Source organism: Aotus nancymaae, unplaced genomic scaffold (assembly GCF_030222135.1).
Source record: "Aotus nancymaae isolate 86718 unplaced genomic scaffold, 86718_ANA_hifiasm-v0.15.2.pri h1tg000049l, whole genome shotgun sequence".
Classification (NCBI taxonomy): domain Eukaryota; kingdom Metazoa; phylum Chordata; class Mammalia; order Primates; family Aotidae; genus Aotus; species Aotus nancymaae.
This window is the reverse complement of record NW_026988463.1, coordinates 14339699-14356431: the sequence shown is the minus strand read 5'-3', so window position 1 is coordinate 14356431 and position 16733 is coordinate 14339699. Positions and strand designations below refer to the sequence as shown.

General features: G+C 44.8%; 1 protein-coding gene across 2 annotated transcripts in view; it reads left to right on the top strand.

Annotated features, from left to right (window-relative positions):
* The window catches only part of SNX29 (sorting nexin 29), a 596058-nt gene that overhangs the window by 147865 nt on the left and 431460 nt on the right, over positions 1-16733 (top strand). The gene's annotated exons all lie outside the window — the stretch shown is intronic.

Here is a 16733-nt window from a genome sequence, read left to right as displayed (position 1 = left end):
TACATATAATCTATGCCTGTCCTTGTTTAGTCTACCTTCTAGCACTGCTTAGGAGTGCAAAAGCAGCTTTTATTGTTTCCATTTAGGCCTCATGTTAACCATTTTTATGTATCTGGATGTGTCATTTGATTGAGTTAACACGGCATATTAAATTGCCCGTTCCGGATTGGAATGAGCAATTTAATATGGTCAATTTAACATTTAGGTTGTTTCCAGTTTGTTCTCATTTTGGGTAAGATAAGCGGTTTATTGATTGTTCTTTAAATCTACTTTAAAATAAGACCATGAGATAAACATGTCTTGTGGATGTGCAAGGAAGCCCAGAGTTAAGTCAATTTATAGCAGGAGCTTTTAGCCCTCTGTGGCGTTAGATGCTGTGAATGGCTCTAATGTAATTATTTGGTATGTCTTATTGAATGTTGGCACTATGATCCTGTGATTAATTTCCATTCTTTGAGCTTTTCCCCATTTCATCATATTTTAAAATGATAGCTCAAGAGCATCAGAGACAGTTAAATGACTGTTATAAATAGTGTAATATGTGCCTAGTTTGGCATTTTCTCACCTGGACTGCTCTTTTGCCTCGCCATGCTAGAGTTCTGCAGCATAATTGCATTTGATGTTCAAAATAAAGACTGAAGTCTTGAGAGACCCTGATACTGAGGACTCTGAATCAGCAAAGAGAGAAAGAATTACATGCTGTGTCATTTTTTTTTTTTTTTTGAGATGGAGTCTTGCTCTGTTGCCAGCCTGGAGTGCAGTGGTGTGATCTCGGCTCACCGCAACCTCCACCTCCCAGGTTTAAGCAATTCCTCTGCCTCAGCCTCCTGAGTAGCTGGGATTATAGGCATGTGCCACCACACCTGGCTAACTTTTTGTATTTTAGTAGACATGGGATTTCGCCATGGTGGCCATGCTGGTCTGGATCTCCTGACCTCGTGATTTGCCGGCCTTGGCCTCCCAAAGTGCTGGGATTACAGGTGTGAGTCACTGTGCCAGACCTCCCTGTCATCTTAATGGGTTGTATTAGTAGTCAGCCTAGTCTTGACTCTCTGCATCATTATTTGCAAATTACGTGTTTCTGGGCGAATTGCTCAGCTTCTGCACACGTGTGCTTCCCCATCTCTGGGATAGAGAGGATGATCTTTTCCTGCCAAAGGGGCTGAATGAGGAAGAAAAGATGTGACAGTGCATATGGTAGTGGACATGAGCGAGGCATCCTAAGTGTATTCCACAGGAAGCGTGCTTTAGTGCATAACAATTGTTGGGAAAATTTTATCCCATAAATGGAGCAGATAAAACCAGTTTCCTAAACAGGCAGTTTTACAATCCCTATTTAAGCAGTGGGTAGCTAAGAGATTAAGGTGTGTGAAAGTTGGCAGTCTGCAGGCAGAAGGAACAGATATCTGTAAAACAGATGAATACTTCAAAAGGAGAAACTGGAAGGAGGGAAACTGATCAGTTGGGTATGTACATTTTGAAAAATTCACTTGCTGACATGTTCCAGATAGAGTTAACCTCTGTCCATGGTCAGAACTTTCTTCTTGCTTCTGACCACAGTAAAAGCAGCTGTCAGTGTTGGCCGACAGTGGCCTGCTTGGGCAGTTGGTGCCGGGGTGGGGTGTGCTGTAGCTTCTGGGGCACAGGACGGGGCAGTGGAGTGTCACAGGCTGGAAGAAGAGGCTCAGTGCATCGGCGCTACCCTCTTCTCAGGTGCGTGAGTGTTCAGGTGCAGGTTTCACAGTGCAGGTGGGTATGGCTAGGGCTTTATGGCATAAGTGCATGCCGTGTACTGACGGAGTCAGACCATGGCCTTCGTGCTTACTAGGTGTGTGATCTTCGGTGAGTTACTTAACTTCTCTGTTTCTATTTCCTTAGTGTTTTTTCTGTTTGTTTTTGTTTTTGAGACAGCGTCTTACTCTGTTGCCCAGGCTGGAATGCAGTGATGTGATCTCAGTTCACTGCAGCCTCCACCTCCTGGATTCAAGCACTTCTCCCACCTCAGCCTCTGAGTAGCTGGGACTACAGGTGTGTACCAGCACATCCAGCTAATTTTTGTATCTTTTTTGTAGAGATGGGGTTTTACCATGTTGCCCAGGCTGGTCCCTAACTCCTGGGCTCAAATGATCTACTCGCCTCGGCCTCCCAAAGTGCTGGGATTATAGGTGTGAGCCACTGTGCTCAGCCTGTTTCCTTAGTTTTCAAATGGTAATAAGAAAACTCTTTACCTCATAGAGTTTTGTTGAATAAATAAAACAAGAGACCATGTATTGGCTCACTGTGCTTGATAAATAGTAAATGTTAACTATAATTATCATTTTTCTTGAATATAATATTATGTTACCTTACCTCATCAGAAGTTCTATTTTAACAGCAGTAATGCAGAAAGAATTAGGAGCTAGTCTGTTTCCTACTCAGAGAAATGAAATACTCGAATGCTAAATATGTGCTTGTGTATATGTGTGTTTCACTGGCTCTGAGTTCATGGTTGTAAAACTGAGCATCACTGAGCAAATCCAGCATTTGATTACACATTCCTTTTGCTCGAAATTCCTGGCAAGGTCATGTAACTAGCCTGGTGGTTTTTGGCCCTGGGCAGCTGCAAGTTCCTGAGGCAGAGGCATAATAATCATTTGCAATTAAGGGTTTGTAAGTCACATTCCTCTAAATAATTGATTGCCCTATTTCCTTTTAAATTTAGAAAACTGAAGCCGTGAGACAGATGTTAAAAGAAAAAAGACACACATTTATATGACAAATGGCTTGGAAGGAAGCAAGTAAATGGGTCCTTGGATTATTATGGGGGGTCATTTTCTATTTCTTGTCTTTGTATTATAACAGTGGTAGCTCTTGCTGTGTAACAAATTATTCTCAAACTTGGTCACTAAGAACAACATATTTGTGATCTCCCACAATTTTTATGAGTCAGGACTCTGGGAATGGCTTAGCCGGGGCATCAGAGTCTTTCATGAGGTTGTAGTCTTTCATTGGCCAGAGTTGCCGACATGTGAAAGCTTGACTAGGGATGGAGTGTCCACTTGCAAACTTCATCCTGTGGCTATTGGCAGGAGGCATCAGCTCCTTGCCATGTGGGCCTCTCCGTGGGGCTGCTCCCAACACAGTAGCTGACTTCCCAGGGTGAGTAACCCAGGAGCAGGAGAGAGCACACCCAAGATGGAAGCCACCATGTTTTTAATAATCTAGCCTTGGAGGTGACACATGATTGCTTCTGCTATATTCTGTAGTCACAGTCAACCTTGGTTCAGTGTTGGGGGAAACACAGTGGTGTGACTAGCAGGAAGCAGGGGTCCCTAGAGGCCTTCAGAGCTGCCTCCTGTACCCATCAGGCATCTGCTTCCTCCTGGGGCAGATACTACCTGTATTAATATTAGGGTCATCCAAACAAACAGACCAATAGCATGTATATATATCTTTAGAAAGGAGTTTATTATAAGGTATTGGCTCATATAATTATGGGGGCCGAGAAGTCCCAATAGCTGCCCTCTACGGGCTAGAGACCCAGAAAAGCTCATGGTGTAGTTCAAAGCTCCAAGAGCCAGTGAACCTGTGGTATAGGTTCCCATCTGAGTCTGAAGGCCTAAGAGCCAGGAGTGCTGAGGGCAGGGGAAGAGCCATGTCCCAGCTCAAGCAGTCAGGCTGGGAGATAACTCACCTTCTTTTTCTTCTACTCAGGCCCTTTGTGGAATGGATGATGCTTGCCCACATTGGTGAGGGCCATCTGTTTCACTCAGTCCACAAATTCACATGCTAATCTCTTCCAGAAACACCATTACAGCCTAGCTATCTGGGCATCCAGTGGCCCAGACACATGGATATGAAAATTAGCCATCACACTCCCCCAGTTTTCCTTGGTGGATCCTTGCTCCTTCCCTTCTGTGGTTTGATGGGGCTGCCCCTACCCACTGCTCCCACAGGGCTCCAGAGGAGGGCAGCCCATCTAGGCCTGGAAAGTTACGTCGCTCCATCCACTGGCCACCATGAGGGCTTTATAGGAGGGCATGTGGCCAAGATGGTCTGTTAAGAGCCAGTTACAGCATCCTTGAGAGGATGGTGCCAGCCAGGAGTCATTGTCATCTATCTTTGCCATTTTGTGAGGCGATTCTAACCCCATATGAGAACCACGCAGTGGAGAAATGGAGGTAGAGAGAAATCAACAGTTCCTGATAGTCTCATTTGAGCTTCTGGATCCAATCTTTCCTGAAGCTTTCTTTCCTCTGGACTTTTAATGTATGTGAGCCAATAAATTACTTTCATTACTTGAGCAATTTGTGATGGTTTTCTCCATTATACTCTTAAGAGTCCTCAATGAACAAGCTCCTTGTTTGGTTATTAGGGATTGGAGCATGTTGTATTTTCTCTGCACCTAAGTAGACATGTCATCTCAACAGTCAACCTGCCAGGTCCAGGAAGGAGCTTTTGGTTGGTTGAGAGTCACCAAGGTGGTGGAGAAAGTGTTCCTTGGGGGAACCGCCTGGACTGCTTCTCAAAGCACCTCTCCAGACTTCCCTTCCTGTGTCTCATTGGGACCAGTCTTGCGATGACTCTTCTGTTGTGACTATTCCCTACTTCTGGGCAGCTCTACGGCACTCACATGAACGTGTTGTCAGTTTTATGACTGGGGCCATTCTCTTAATGCTTCTGAGCCTCTGGTTCTTTACCTGTTTAGAAACTTAAAGGGGGTTGGGGTGGCATGAGCACTCTCCCTCCTTCCTCCTGTGCAGTAGCATAAAGCATCGTGTTGATGCGTCATGGTCACGGCTGGCATTGGAGGGCCGTGGCTGACCCTTAGCTAGGCCGTGGCCGACCCTTAGACCCAGCACAGTGACTCTGGTCCTAGCTCTACCACTTGGTAACTTCTTAACTCTCAGTTTCCCCACTGACACTAACATGCTTTTGATGGCAGAAGCTCACACCAAATTAGCTTGGGTCACCGGGGGAATTTTTTCTTGCAGTAGCTGGGAAATCCAAGGACAGGTCACTTTCTTCAAGCACTGTGAGACCCAGGTCCCTGAAGGCACCAGTGCTGTATCCCTCCATCTTCCCTTGGCCCCATATCTTCTGCGTACTGGTGTCATTCTTAGGTAGGTCCTTTGCACAGAGCAAAAATGGCCTCTGGTGGCACTAAGCCTTGCATGGGATCCAAAGGGAAGAGACTCTTTTTCCTAATGTCTATATATAACATTTTAGAAAAGTTTTTTTTTTTTTTTTTTTTTTAAATAGAGTCTTGTTTTGTCGCCCAGGCTGGAGTGAAATGGTGTGATCTTATCTCACTAAAACCTCCGCCTCTTGGGTTCAAGCGATTCTCCTACCTCAGCCTCCCAAGTAGCTGGAATTACAGGTGCCTGCCACTATGCCTGGCTAATTTTTGTATTTTTAGTAGAGACAGGATTTCACCATGTTGGCCAGGCTGGTCTCAAACTCCTGACCTCAAATGATGCACCTGCCTCAGCCTCCTAAAGTGCTGGGATTACAGGCATGAGCCACTGTGCCCAGCCTAGGAAAGGCTTTTTATTGGACATTTTATGGTTAAGAGTGAGCAGAGGGCCATGATTGACAGGCTTGCCAGGTCCCCAAGGCAAGCAGTGGGCAGCAAAACCATGTCTCTTGTATTTTCTCCTAGGATTGTCGGGATGATTACATGAACTGAGGCTCCTAAGCACTCAGCTGAGCTCCAGGCCCTCAGTAAGTGCTCAGTGAATGTCACCTAATTTCTTTTTGGCTGGTGCCTTGGTCGTAGGTGGCTGGGGATGCTGAGGTGAGACCAGAATCTCCTGAGCCCTTCTCTAGTCCAAGCCTCCTCCACAGTGAGCATCTTAAAACACTTGGCCCCTGGCCTTCATTAGACCTTCAGCTCCTCTTGGTGTTATTTTTCCAGCCCTGCCTGCCCAGTGTGTATCCCTTTGTTTATTTGTCCCTGCTGGGCTGCTGAGCAGTAAGAGCTTCCGTGACAGTGTTGTGTGTGTGAGATTGAGAATTATCCTATGCAACCTGGAAGGGCCTTGGGAGCCCTGCTCAGATCATGCTGTTCCGCACCCCAGAAGACCTTCATTGCCTTTAAATCTCACACTCTACCCCAAGGCTCAGCCTCTGCCTTCCTTTACTTTTAAATCATTGGAGAAATATGAAAACTGTCATGTCCTTTGGAAAAAGGACAGTACATTTCTTCAGTTTCCATCCAAAGGCACTGATTATGTTTTTACTGCAAGAGGCAAATGGTGAGAGTTGAGAAGAACAGGTATACTGACTTCAATTATGGGGGTTACTGGCTTGAATTTGAGCCCAGCCTGGGCTACGGATGGCCTTTGGAACCAAGGGTCTGGGCCTTTTCAGTGCTATCTCCCCAGTTCAGAATGTCTGCTCTAGCAGGAAAAAGTCAGTAGACTTCATCCTGCTGCCAACTCTGCGACTGGAGTCCTGTCTGGGCTCAACAGGAAAGATTGTTGTTATTGATTAGCAATGTCTGCCATGCACATGGGAAGGGGATATGGTGGCAAGCCTGCCAAGAATTTGTCATCCGTATGGTGGCACTTTCGGAGTCTTGGAAACTGCTTGAGATAAGGTCCCCAGGCCAAGATGGCAGCATTGTACATGAGACTGAGAAAAAGGAGAGAATTTGTCACTGTTTTTTTTTTTTTTTTTTGAGAGGGAATTTTGCTTTGTCTCCCAGGCTGGAGTGCAGTGGCACAATCTTGGCTTGCTGCAACCTCTGCTTCCTAGGTTCAAGTGATTCTTCTGCTTCACCCTCCTGAGTAGCTGGGACTACAGGCATGTGCCACCACACCTGACTAATTTTTGTATTTTTAGTAGACATGGGGTTTCACCATGTTGTCCAGGCTGGTCTCAAACTCCTGACCTTAAGTAATCTGCTTGCTCGCCTCCCACAGTGCTGGGATTACAGGCGTGAGCCACTGCACCTGACCTGTCACTCTTTCATGAAGCCCCGATTATTCTGTTCTGTTTGGTGAAAGAAACGTGCTCTGGAGGAGTATCTTAAATCCATGTTGTAAAATAATATAAAATTTTGCTCTTAGGCTTAGTAGAGACCAGAAATAAGACCCAGTTTTTGCTACATGTCTTTCAAAAATTAACACTTGCTTTGTTGTCTGATTTAGGAAGCCTGTGTTTATGTATGAGAGGCGGGGAAGAAGAGAAGGGTTCCTTTGCTAGAAGAAGAGTTGCTGCAGTAGGCATGGTATTATCTTCCTGAAAGCCCTCGCTACACTTCTCCCAACTAGAATATAAGCCATGGCTTTTTTTTTTTCTTGGTTTGTGGTAGGGGCGGAACTCTCTCAAGCACCAACCTTTAACATTGACTAATCTGATCAAGATAATTCTGTCTCTTTTCTACAGTGATTGGTTCAGGTTCTCATGGCTTGACTCAGTGAGGTATGGTGTTTGGACTCAGTTCAGACGGTGGACATGTGACCTAATTCTGGCCTCAGAGGTATGGTTGGAGGTTTGTTGGAACTTTGCAGGAAGAGTCTCCCTTGGTCATTGGGTGGCTGCCTTCTTCTGGAGCCTGTGCTGTAAGGGTTTAAAGGCTGGAACTACTTTAGCTTTTTACTAGCAGGAAGGGAGGCAACCTTAGGGTGAGGCTTATGCTACAGCTTGGAATGAAGAGGAAGGGTAGAGAACTAGGCATGATGACATCACTAGGCTCCTGGATTAACCTACCCATGAAGCCAGAGCCACCTCTTGACTTTCTAGTTGTATAGGCTGGTAAAACTCCTTTTCTGTTCAAGAGAGTTTGAGTGGGGCTTTCTGTTTCTGACTACATGAATATAGGAGGCTTTGTTGGCCAGATACCGTGGCTCATGCCTGTAATCCCAACACTTAGGCAGTCCGAGGTGGGCAGATCACTTGAGGTCAGGAGTTCTAGACCAGCCTGGCCAACCTGGCAAAATCCTGTCTCTACCAAAAACACAAAAATTAGCCAGATGTGGTGGTGCGCGCCTGTAATCCCAGCTACTCTAGAGGCTGAGACAGGAGAATAAGAGAATCACTTGGGCTCAGGAGGCAAAGGCTGCAGTGAGCTGAGATCGGCCACTGTACTCCAGCCTGGGCAACAGAGCAAACCCCTTAAAAAAAAAAAAAAGAAGGCTTTGTGCATCGTCTACTACCCGATCATGAGCCCGGCCAGGTCCCTCTGAGATATGCTTCCATGGGAGCGTGTTCCTGAATAGCATTATTGACAGTCACAGTCCGGGTTGTCGTTCATGCACCACCTGTCTTCCCTTTTAGACTGTGTGATCCATGAGAGCAGTGACCTGTCTTTACACCTAGCATAGTGCCCGGCATTGCTCAGTCATATTGGCTAAATGAGGGAATGAAGGGACCATGGGGCCAGTGACAGTGTCATTTGGTAAGAGTGTCACTGAGAAATGTCAGTTCTTCTAGCACCTTGATGGTTCTCCTCTTGTTAGCATCTTCTCTTGGCACAAAGTAGACAGTTAAGCTGGACTTTAGACCTGTGGATGGTCATTTGCCCCAAGATAGTATTTTTTAGTCATTTTCTGGGAATTGGGACTTTCTGGAAACCCCTCAGCCGTTCATTAAAATCTTACCATGTAGAGGCCAGGTGTGGCTCACGCCTCTAATCCCAGTCCTTTGGGAGGCTGAGGTGGGCAGATCACTTGTGCCCAGGACACCAGCTAGGGCAACATGGTGAGACCTTGTTTCCACAAAAATTGCAACAATTAGCCGTGCGCAGTAGTGCACGGCTGTAGTCTCAGCTAATTAGGAGGCTGAGGTGGGAGAATCACCTGAGTCCAGGAGGTCAAGGCTGCAGTGAGCTGAGATTGTACCATTGTACTCCAGCCTGGGAGACAGAGTGAGGCTCTATCTCACAAAAAGAAAAAGAAAAAGGAATCTTACCACTTAGAGTAGGTAGTAGGTGACAGAAACCCACCCTAAATTGCCTATGAAAAAGTGCAATTGATTGGCTCATGAAACTTATACCTTTAGGAGAAAAGCTAGCTTTTCGCTGGGCTGGATCAAAGCTCTCAGCAGGTGTCATGCAGTCTTCATGCCTTTCCATGTCTCCTCTCTCTTTCCCTTGGTCTTGGCTTCATTCTTAAGTCACTCTTCTCTTGTGGTGACAAGAGGGCCCCCAGGGGCCCCAGCCTAAATCCCATCAGTTTAACAACACCAGTGGGAGGAGAGGACTTGTTTCCAGAAGCTCTGGAGAAGTCCTGGGATTCACTCTCATTTCCCGGGCCAGCTGTGTTACTTTTGCTGCCGAAGCCTGGGCCCCATTCCCCTGGAGCTGGGGGTGGCTAGCTTTCCCTCACCTGAACTCCATAGAACAGGAACAAAGGTGGAGAGTTTCTTCAAAAGGAAAACCAGGATGTTCCTCCCATCAGACTGGGGTGGGGGGGGGGGCAGTGCATGCGGTGAGGCTCAGCCTGCAGATGTCCCCGGCAGTGGGTTGCTTCCACAGAGGGCTGTGACACTTGGATTCTGTCGATTTTCCAGAATAACACTACCGTGCTGTCACTCCTGTGCCAGCCGTCTTGTGCAACCTGTCTCAGTAGGTGAAATCTGGGCTGAGCCATTCTAAGCGGTAGTCTGAATGTCTTTGTGCTGTGCTCTCTTATTGGGCTTTTCCTTGGCTAGATAATTTTGGTCTGATATAATCTGACCTTATTAACAAACCCCTAGTCTAGCTCCTTTGGCATATTTAGACTTGATCTTAGCAGACTCTATCTATTTTAAATAACAATATTTGGTAACATGCCCTTCACTATTCCAAAATGAAATTTATAGCAAATATAACCTACCTACACAAGTAATTAAAAAAAATCAGTGTAACATTACTGTAATATGAAAGAGAAATGAAAGGAAAGTAATTTATAATACAAAATAGATTTCAGTACATATTGTTGGGCACAACTCTGCTAGAAAACATACTGACATCAAGTGCTTGCACCTACTTCTCATGCATGAGTTTTGATTTAAAGAAGGTAAGAAGATCAGAAGTCATTCTTTAGAAGGAATACAGAAAAAGAGCCGAGAGTGGGTGGAGTGTAAAGTAAACGTGGCATAGTCAGTATATATTAAAGGCATTTCTTTCGAGGCCCAGATAATAAGTAAGGTTTCCACCTACATGAATGGCCACAGGACGATTGAAAGGATTGCAGGAGGTAGGCTGATCTTGTTTGTATGGTACTGACTTGGCCTTTCAGGACAGTTAGTATCCTCAGCCCCATGCTGTAAATCCTGGTAGGGCTAATGGAAAGGGGTCCTGATCTAGATCCCTGATCTAGATTCCCTTTCTGGAATGTTGTTGGATCTTGTGCAAGAAATAATTCAGGAGTAAGTCCTTAAAGTGAAAGCAAGTTTATTAGAGAAAGTAAAGAAGCAAAAGAATGGTTACTCACAGTGCAGCGGCATGGGCGGTGGACTTAGAGTACTTCTGGTTATTTCTTGATTATATGCTAAATAAGAGGCAGATTACTCTTGGGTTTTCCAGGAAAGGGGCAGGATTTCCCGGAACTGACGGTTGCTCCCCCTTTTTGGGGTAACTTAGCGACATTGCCATGGCATTTGTAAACCATCATGGTGCTGGTAGGAGGGTCTCTTAGCATGCTTATGCATTCTAATTAGCATATAATGAGCAGTGAGGATGGCAAGAGGTCATTTTCATCACCACTTTGGTTTTGCTGGGTTTTGGCTGGCTTCCTTACAGTATCCAGTTTTATCATCAGGTCTTTGTGCCCTGTATCTTGTGATGCCAGTCCTCCTGACCCCCTGTCTCATCCTGTGACTAGGAATACCTGACTTCCCCGGAATGCGGCCCAGTAGGTCTCAGCACATTTTGGCCAGCTCCTATTCCACATGAAGCTGTTATGGTTCAAACAGCTCTGACAGTAGCACCCATCATCCTTGTGGTGACTCAAACTGTCCTCATGGATTTTTATTGTACCTCTAGAAGGCAGCATCGCCCCCAGTGAGAATCTCTGCTTTAGCTCTTTACCTAGTGTTCTCCTTTTCAAGACTATTTGCAAATGTATCAGAATTTTGTGTGCAAGGTCCCTTTCAGTTACCACGATCTTTTTCAGTCCTTGTTCAGAGACTGAATCCAGTCTACGGTGAATTCACTGTTGAGCACCTGCTGCGCATGTGACCCACTCTGGTTCTCCTATCATTCGCATCTCCTTGGGTGTTAAGCTCACTTCCCCGAGGTCACTGGCTCTTTCCCTTGGCTAAGTCTCATGAGCTGAGTGAGTTGTGCCCTTCCTCGTTGTTAAGCACATGCTTATCAGCAGGTGGCTGGTTTCATGATACACTCCAGAGCAGCCAAGGAGTGTTGAGTGCATGGGGTGGGTGGGGCTGGTGTGCGGGGCCAGGGGTGAGTACAAGATACACATGTCAGTCAGGAGGGAAGATAGCTTAGGAGGAGCTGTTTTCCTGCAGTTTGATGCTACTGATGAAATTCAGTCACAGATGAGTGACTGATACTGTTTTTGTTTGTTTGTTTTTGAGAAGGAGTTTTGCTCTTGTTGCCCAGGATGGAGTGCGGTGGCAGGATCTCAGCTCACTGCAACCTCCACTTCACGGGTTCAAGCGATTATCCTGCCTCAGCCTCCCAAGTAACTGGGATTACAGGTGCCCACCGACACACCTGGCTAATTTTTTGTATTTTTAGTAGAGACAGAGAGGGTTTCATCATGTCGGCTGGTTCTGAACTTCTGACTTCAGGTGATCCACCCTTCTCGGCCTCCCAAAGTGCTGGGATTACAGGAGTGAGCCATCACCCCTGGCCGATATTGTTTATTTGTTGATTCACTAATCAAACATTTACTGTTATTTGTGAAGCTTAGTCAATCAGAGAGAAACGAGATACAGCTCATTCTGTCCTGTGGTTGCTAGAAATTGAAGGAAAGGATATGCAAGCAAATATTTTAACTTCCAGGCTGACAGTTCCAGAAGTTCCACTTTCGTGGGGTCATTCTTAGCAGGAAGTGTCGTATGGGGCAGGTGTGGATGTCACTCCTGCTTCTCAGGGCTAGAGTGAGGGTGACACAAGTGAGGACCTAAGCTGCTCAATTTAAGGTGGTGCTTGTTCTCAGGGTCATGCAAGGGCTTCTACCACTTCCAGATGTGTGATCTCAGATGGCCATTTTACCCCTAATGCTCCCCATCTAGAAAACCACGATGTTAATAGACTCTCCCTTAGAGAGAGGATAAAGAGATAATGGATGTCAAGTGCTAAGCACATTGAGTACCCTGCATAAGTACTGAGTAAAAGACCGCCATGGTGATTACTGTTGGTTTCATGGAAGTAAATTATGCCTCCTTTTCAAGCCTGCAAAAAGTCATTTTCTGGAGTTAATCTAGCCTACTGTTGCTCAGATGTAACTAACTTCCTAATAAAGAATTCTCTGGGTTGAAGAGCTAAATATGTTGCTTAAACTTTGCTGAACATCACAGTCACCTGGGGAGCTTTTAAAATGGTTATGTCCAGGCTGCCCTCCAGACCAATTAAATCAAAATCTCTGGAGCTAAGACCCAGACGCTCAGGTAATTCCAGTGTGCAGCCGAGGTTGACAACTGGTGGCGTAGAGCAGCATTTCTCAAACCTTAATGTGGCCACCAAGCACCTGAGGCTCGGGTTAGAATTTAAATTCTCATCGAGGAGGTCTGGAGTGGGGCCTGATATCATGGAGTTCTAATAAGCTCCCAGGTGATGCTGCTGCTGCTGCTGCTGGTTCCTATTCCATACTTTAAGTAGCAAGGACTTAGAGAGAATGCCAGCAGTGGTCTGAATGGATAAGCTCGTTGAAATAGCTCAGAACCAAGCTGGGAGCTAATTTCTTGTTGGTTGGCTAGTTCAAAAAATGTAAAGAATACTATGACCCACTGCAACAATTAGCACTACTAACATTTGTCATTTTTGTTTTAGATTTTATTAAGTAAACCATAAACAACATGTAGGTTTGTGCTATGGTTTGAAGGTTGTCCCTCTAAAACTCATGTTGAAAATTACCAAGCAACAGTATAAACAGGTGGTGACCTGAGAGGTGATTAGACCATGAGGACTCCACCCCCATGGCTGGGGTGGGGAGAGGGTGGGATTCATACTGTTATAAAAGGGCCAGTTCGGCTCCTTTTTCAGTTCCTGCCTTCGGATACGTGATAATTTGGCGAAGGTCCTCGCCAAACGCCAGCCCCTTCATCTTCAACTTCCCAGCTTAAAGAACTCTGAGAAGAGAAATTTCCACTTATTATGAATTACCAGGTCTCAGGTATTCGGTTATAGCAGCCCCAAACAGATGGAGACAGCTTATTTTGTGGGTTTTTAAGGATCTGCCTGTGAGCTTTCAACATGCACCCATTCTGCAGCTGGCTTTGCTCACTCAATGTGAAGTTGAATGCTTTCAGATTAAGGGGTACACAGGTGGGATTCTACCATGGAATTCTGCCATGCCTGAGATTTGTTAAGGGAAGTCTTGTTTTCATACTTAAAAAAATTAGCTTTAAATTGTGAAAACTGCATAACAACTCAATATGGGGAAAAAGTCCCAAATCCCATGCCCCTAACATGATAATTATTTTCATTCTTAGTTCACTTAAGGATGTTTTTATAGTCACACCACTGTTTGTTGTATACATACAATTTATATTCTGTTGTTTATTTTATTGTTTCTATGTAGATTTCAAATTATATTTAAATGCAAGAGTTTTTCCCCCTGCGCATAAATGTAATGTGTAAGTTTGAATCTTTAAGGTGTTTCCCTAAAATTAGGGCTTTTCCCCACTGTACATAAAAGTAATTTTCAGGTTAGAATTCTTAGGTCTGGGAAAACCAGCAAAGGTTAAGGAGGAGAACCACCTGAACACAATTACCATTAATGTGTTTTTATGGGGCATTTTATTGCAGTTTATTTTTATGTGTATATGTATTTTATATAATTCAGATCATTCTGAATCTACAAATTGAGGTCTGCTTTGAAAACATCTTTTTTGTTACAATAATACAATAAACAAAAGACTTTCTCATGTTATTCAGTTACATGGATATTGCTTTGATAGCTTTGTGGAGTTCTGTGTTTGGGTATGTCCTTGTTTCTCACATCATTCCTTTTTCTTAACTACTTTTTTCCCTTTTAGGATTAGTATTTCTGTGAGCATGTGTTTTTATAAACCTATTCCACCTTTTAAAAATCATTTCTGGCCAGGCGCGGTGGCTCACACCTGTAATCTCAACAATTAGGGAGGCTGAGGTGGGCAGATCACAAAATCAGGAGTTGGAGACCAAGCTGGCCAGCTTGGTGAAACCCCGTTTCTACTAAAGTACAACTTATAAGCCATGCATGGTGGTGCGTGCCTGTAATCCCAGCTACTCGGGAGGCTGAGGCAGAAGAATCATTTGGACCCAGGAGATGGAGGTTGCAGTGAGCTGAGATTGCACCACTGTACTCCAGCCTGGGCAATAGAGCGAGACTCTGTCTAAAAAAAAATCGTTTTCTTAAGCTAGATTCCAAAAAGTGAAATTCCCACTTTAGATGGTAAGCATGTTTGTAAAGGCTCTTGATCTTATATTATGAAAATCCTTTCCAAAAAAGCGTCCTCTCTTTTACCCCCATAACAGTGTGTGAGAGAGCCTGACCCGCTGTGATTTTTGTCTCTGTAGCATGCCGTAGAGTACTTGGTGGTTTCCACCTGGGTTTGCATTGCAGCTGCTTCCAGTCTTGTGAGATTATAGGTAACGACCGCAGCGAATATCTGAGTGTCTGTGTTTCTGTCAGTTTCTTTCCTTCATGTGCATTTCCAAAAGCAGTATCTCAGAGCAAAATACATGATTTTTCTTTTCTTTTCTTTCTTTTTTTTTTGAGACAGAGTCTTGCCCTCTTGCCCAGGCTGGAGTGCAGTGGCACTATCTTAGCTCACTGCAACCTTCACCTTCCAGGTTTAAGCGATTCTTCTGCCTCGGTCTCCAGAGTAGCTGGGATTACAGGCATGCACTGTCATGCCCAGCTAATTTTTGTATTTTTAGTAGAGAGGGGGTTTTGCCGTGTTGTCTAGGCTGGTCTCGAACTCCTGACCTCAAGAGATCTACCCGGCTGGGCCTTCCAAAGAGGTGAGATTACAGGTGTGAGCCACTGCACCTGGCCAAAAGATAGGAATGTTTTCATGGCCCAAGTTCTTGGCTGCAGGCTGAGGCAGGAGGACCTGCTCATCAGAACTTGAACTAGTTCTACCATTATTCATCACTGCTTGGCTCCTGCTTCTGTGGCTGTAGAAGGTGACGGTATCCTTGGTATCCATGATATTCCCAGCTGGTTTTTCTTTTGGGAGTAATGATGTGGGACTCCCAAAGGTGGGAGAATGGAAATGCTGAATGCATTAATGTTGAAACTTAAAATAATGGAAGTATCTTCTCAAACGTGACCAACAGTGGAAAGCCATATAAATTTCTTCTTGAGCCTTTGAGAATTTTGTAACCAGTATAGGTTTTCTAGATAGTTTTTAAAAATACGAAAATGGTAGACACAGCATAATGGGAGACGAACAGAAGCTTGGTGACATCTCAGAGCAATCACAACAAGGGAGAAAGCTATGTGCTTGTTTATTTTCTCTAATGCTCCTGGAAACCAATCAAAGACTTAGGTTTTGTTGACGAACTCAACTTTTTAGGGAGCAAGCAGCAAGGTATATTTGCGTGAACATCTGCATTTTGAAGCGCATGCCCGCATTGAATGGTTGAGCGTCAGAGTCATTAGTACCCGATGCCAGATGTTCCCTGAAAAATCTGCACCAAATACGGACTTGGGCAGTTCATCAAGATGTGAAGAACATGCAGCTGTTAAGGGAAAAGGGAGAAGGTTGTGTCTGAAATGTCGCTCTAGCCCATCACTTTCCCCCATCGAAGGACAGAAGCAGGAGGAGATAAAAAATAATATGGAAACCAATAAATATGATAGAACTCTTATGAAAAGGTTATGGTAATTATTCACTGGGGAGGGAAATGCTTTTCCCATTCATGAATGCTTCATTTCTTGTCTTTTCTAATGACAAGTAGGTAGAGATGTATAGAGAGAAAGAAAAATAGAATGGTTTTGAGGGATACCAAAAGAGCCCAGGAAAGGTGAACAATGGCCGCTAAGTAAATGCTGGTGTTTGAGTTACTTCCGGGAAATGGTTGGAATGAAACAGTTGGATGTAGCTGATCCAAGGAGCCGGAGCCCATAGCTCAGTTTAACCCCTTGACTTTTCCTCTTTGCCTCTGGAGAGGCAGAATTTGCAGCCTGATTATTCATAGAAATAATTTTTCAAATCTTGCGTTTTCAGTATGGTTCACAAGGTAGCAATTTCCATGTCACTGAACATGAAGCCTGGGTCTTAAATATAGCCAGCATGTGAATGCCCTGCAGGCGGTGACAGTGGCAATGTGACATCACTGCCAAGCAACTTCTTGTTATTTTGGAGCCTGGGAGGGGAGCAACAGGAAGCTCGGCAGAGGGGAGATATTCTTGGCAGCAGCAGTGATTCGGTTTAAAGAGAGACAACTGTCAAGGCTAGTGATTCTGGAAGTTTGCCGAGTTGATTGGTTCACTGAGCAAACCAGAGTTTGCTGAATTCGTGCTCTGGTGCCAAATGTAGCCGAAGCAAAGATGTGTGAGACTCGTACCTGCCGCTACTCAGCTTCAGCCGCCAAATAGCCATCATGAAGATGTTTTATTTTAAGTAGAAGAACCTTTCTTCAAATG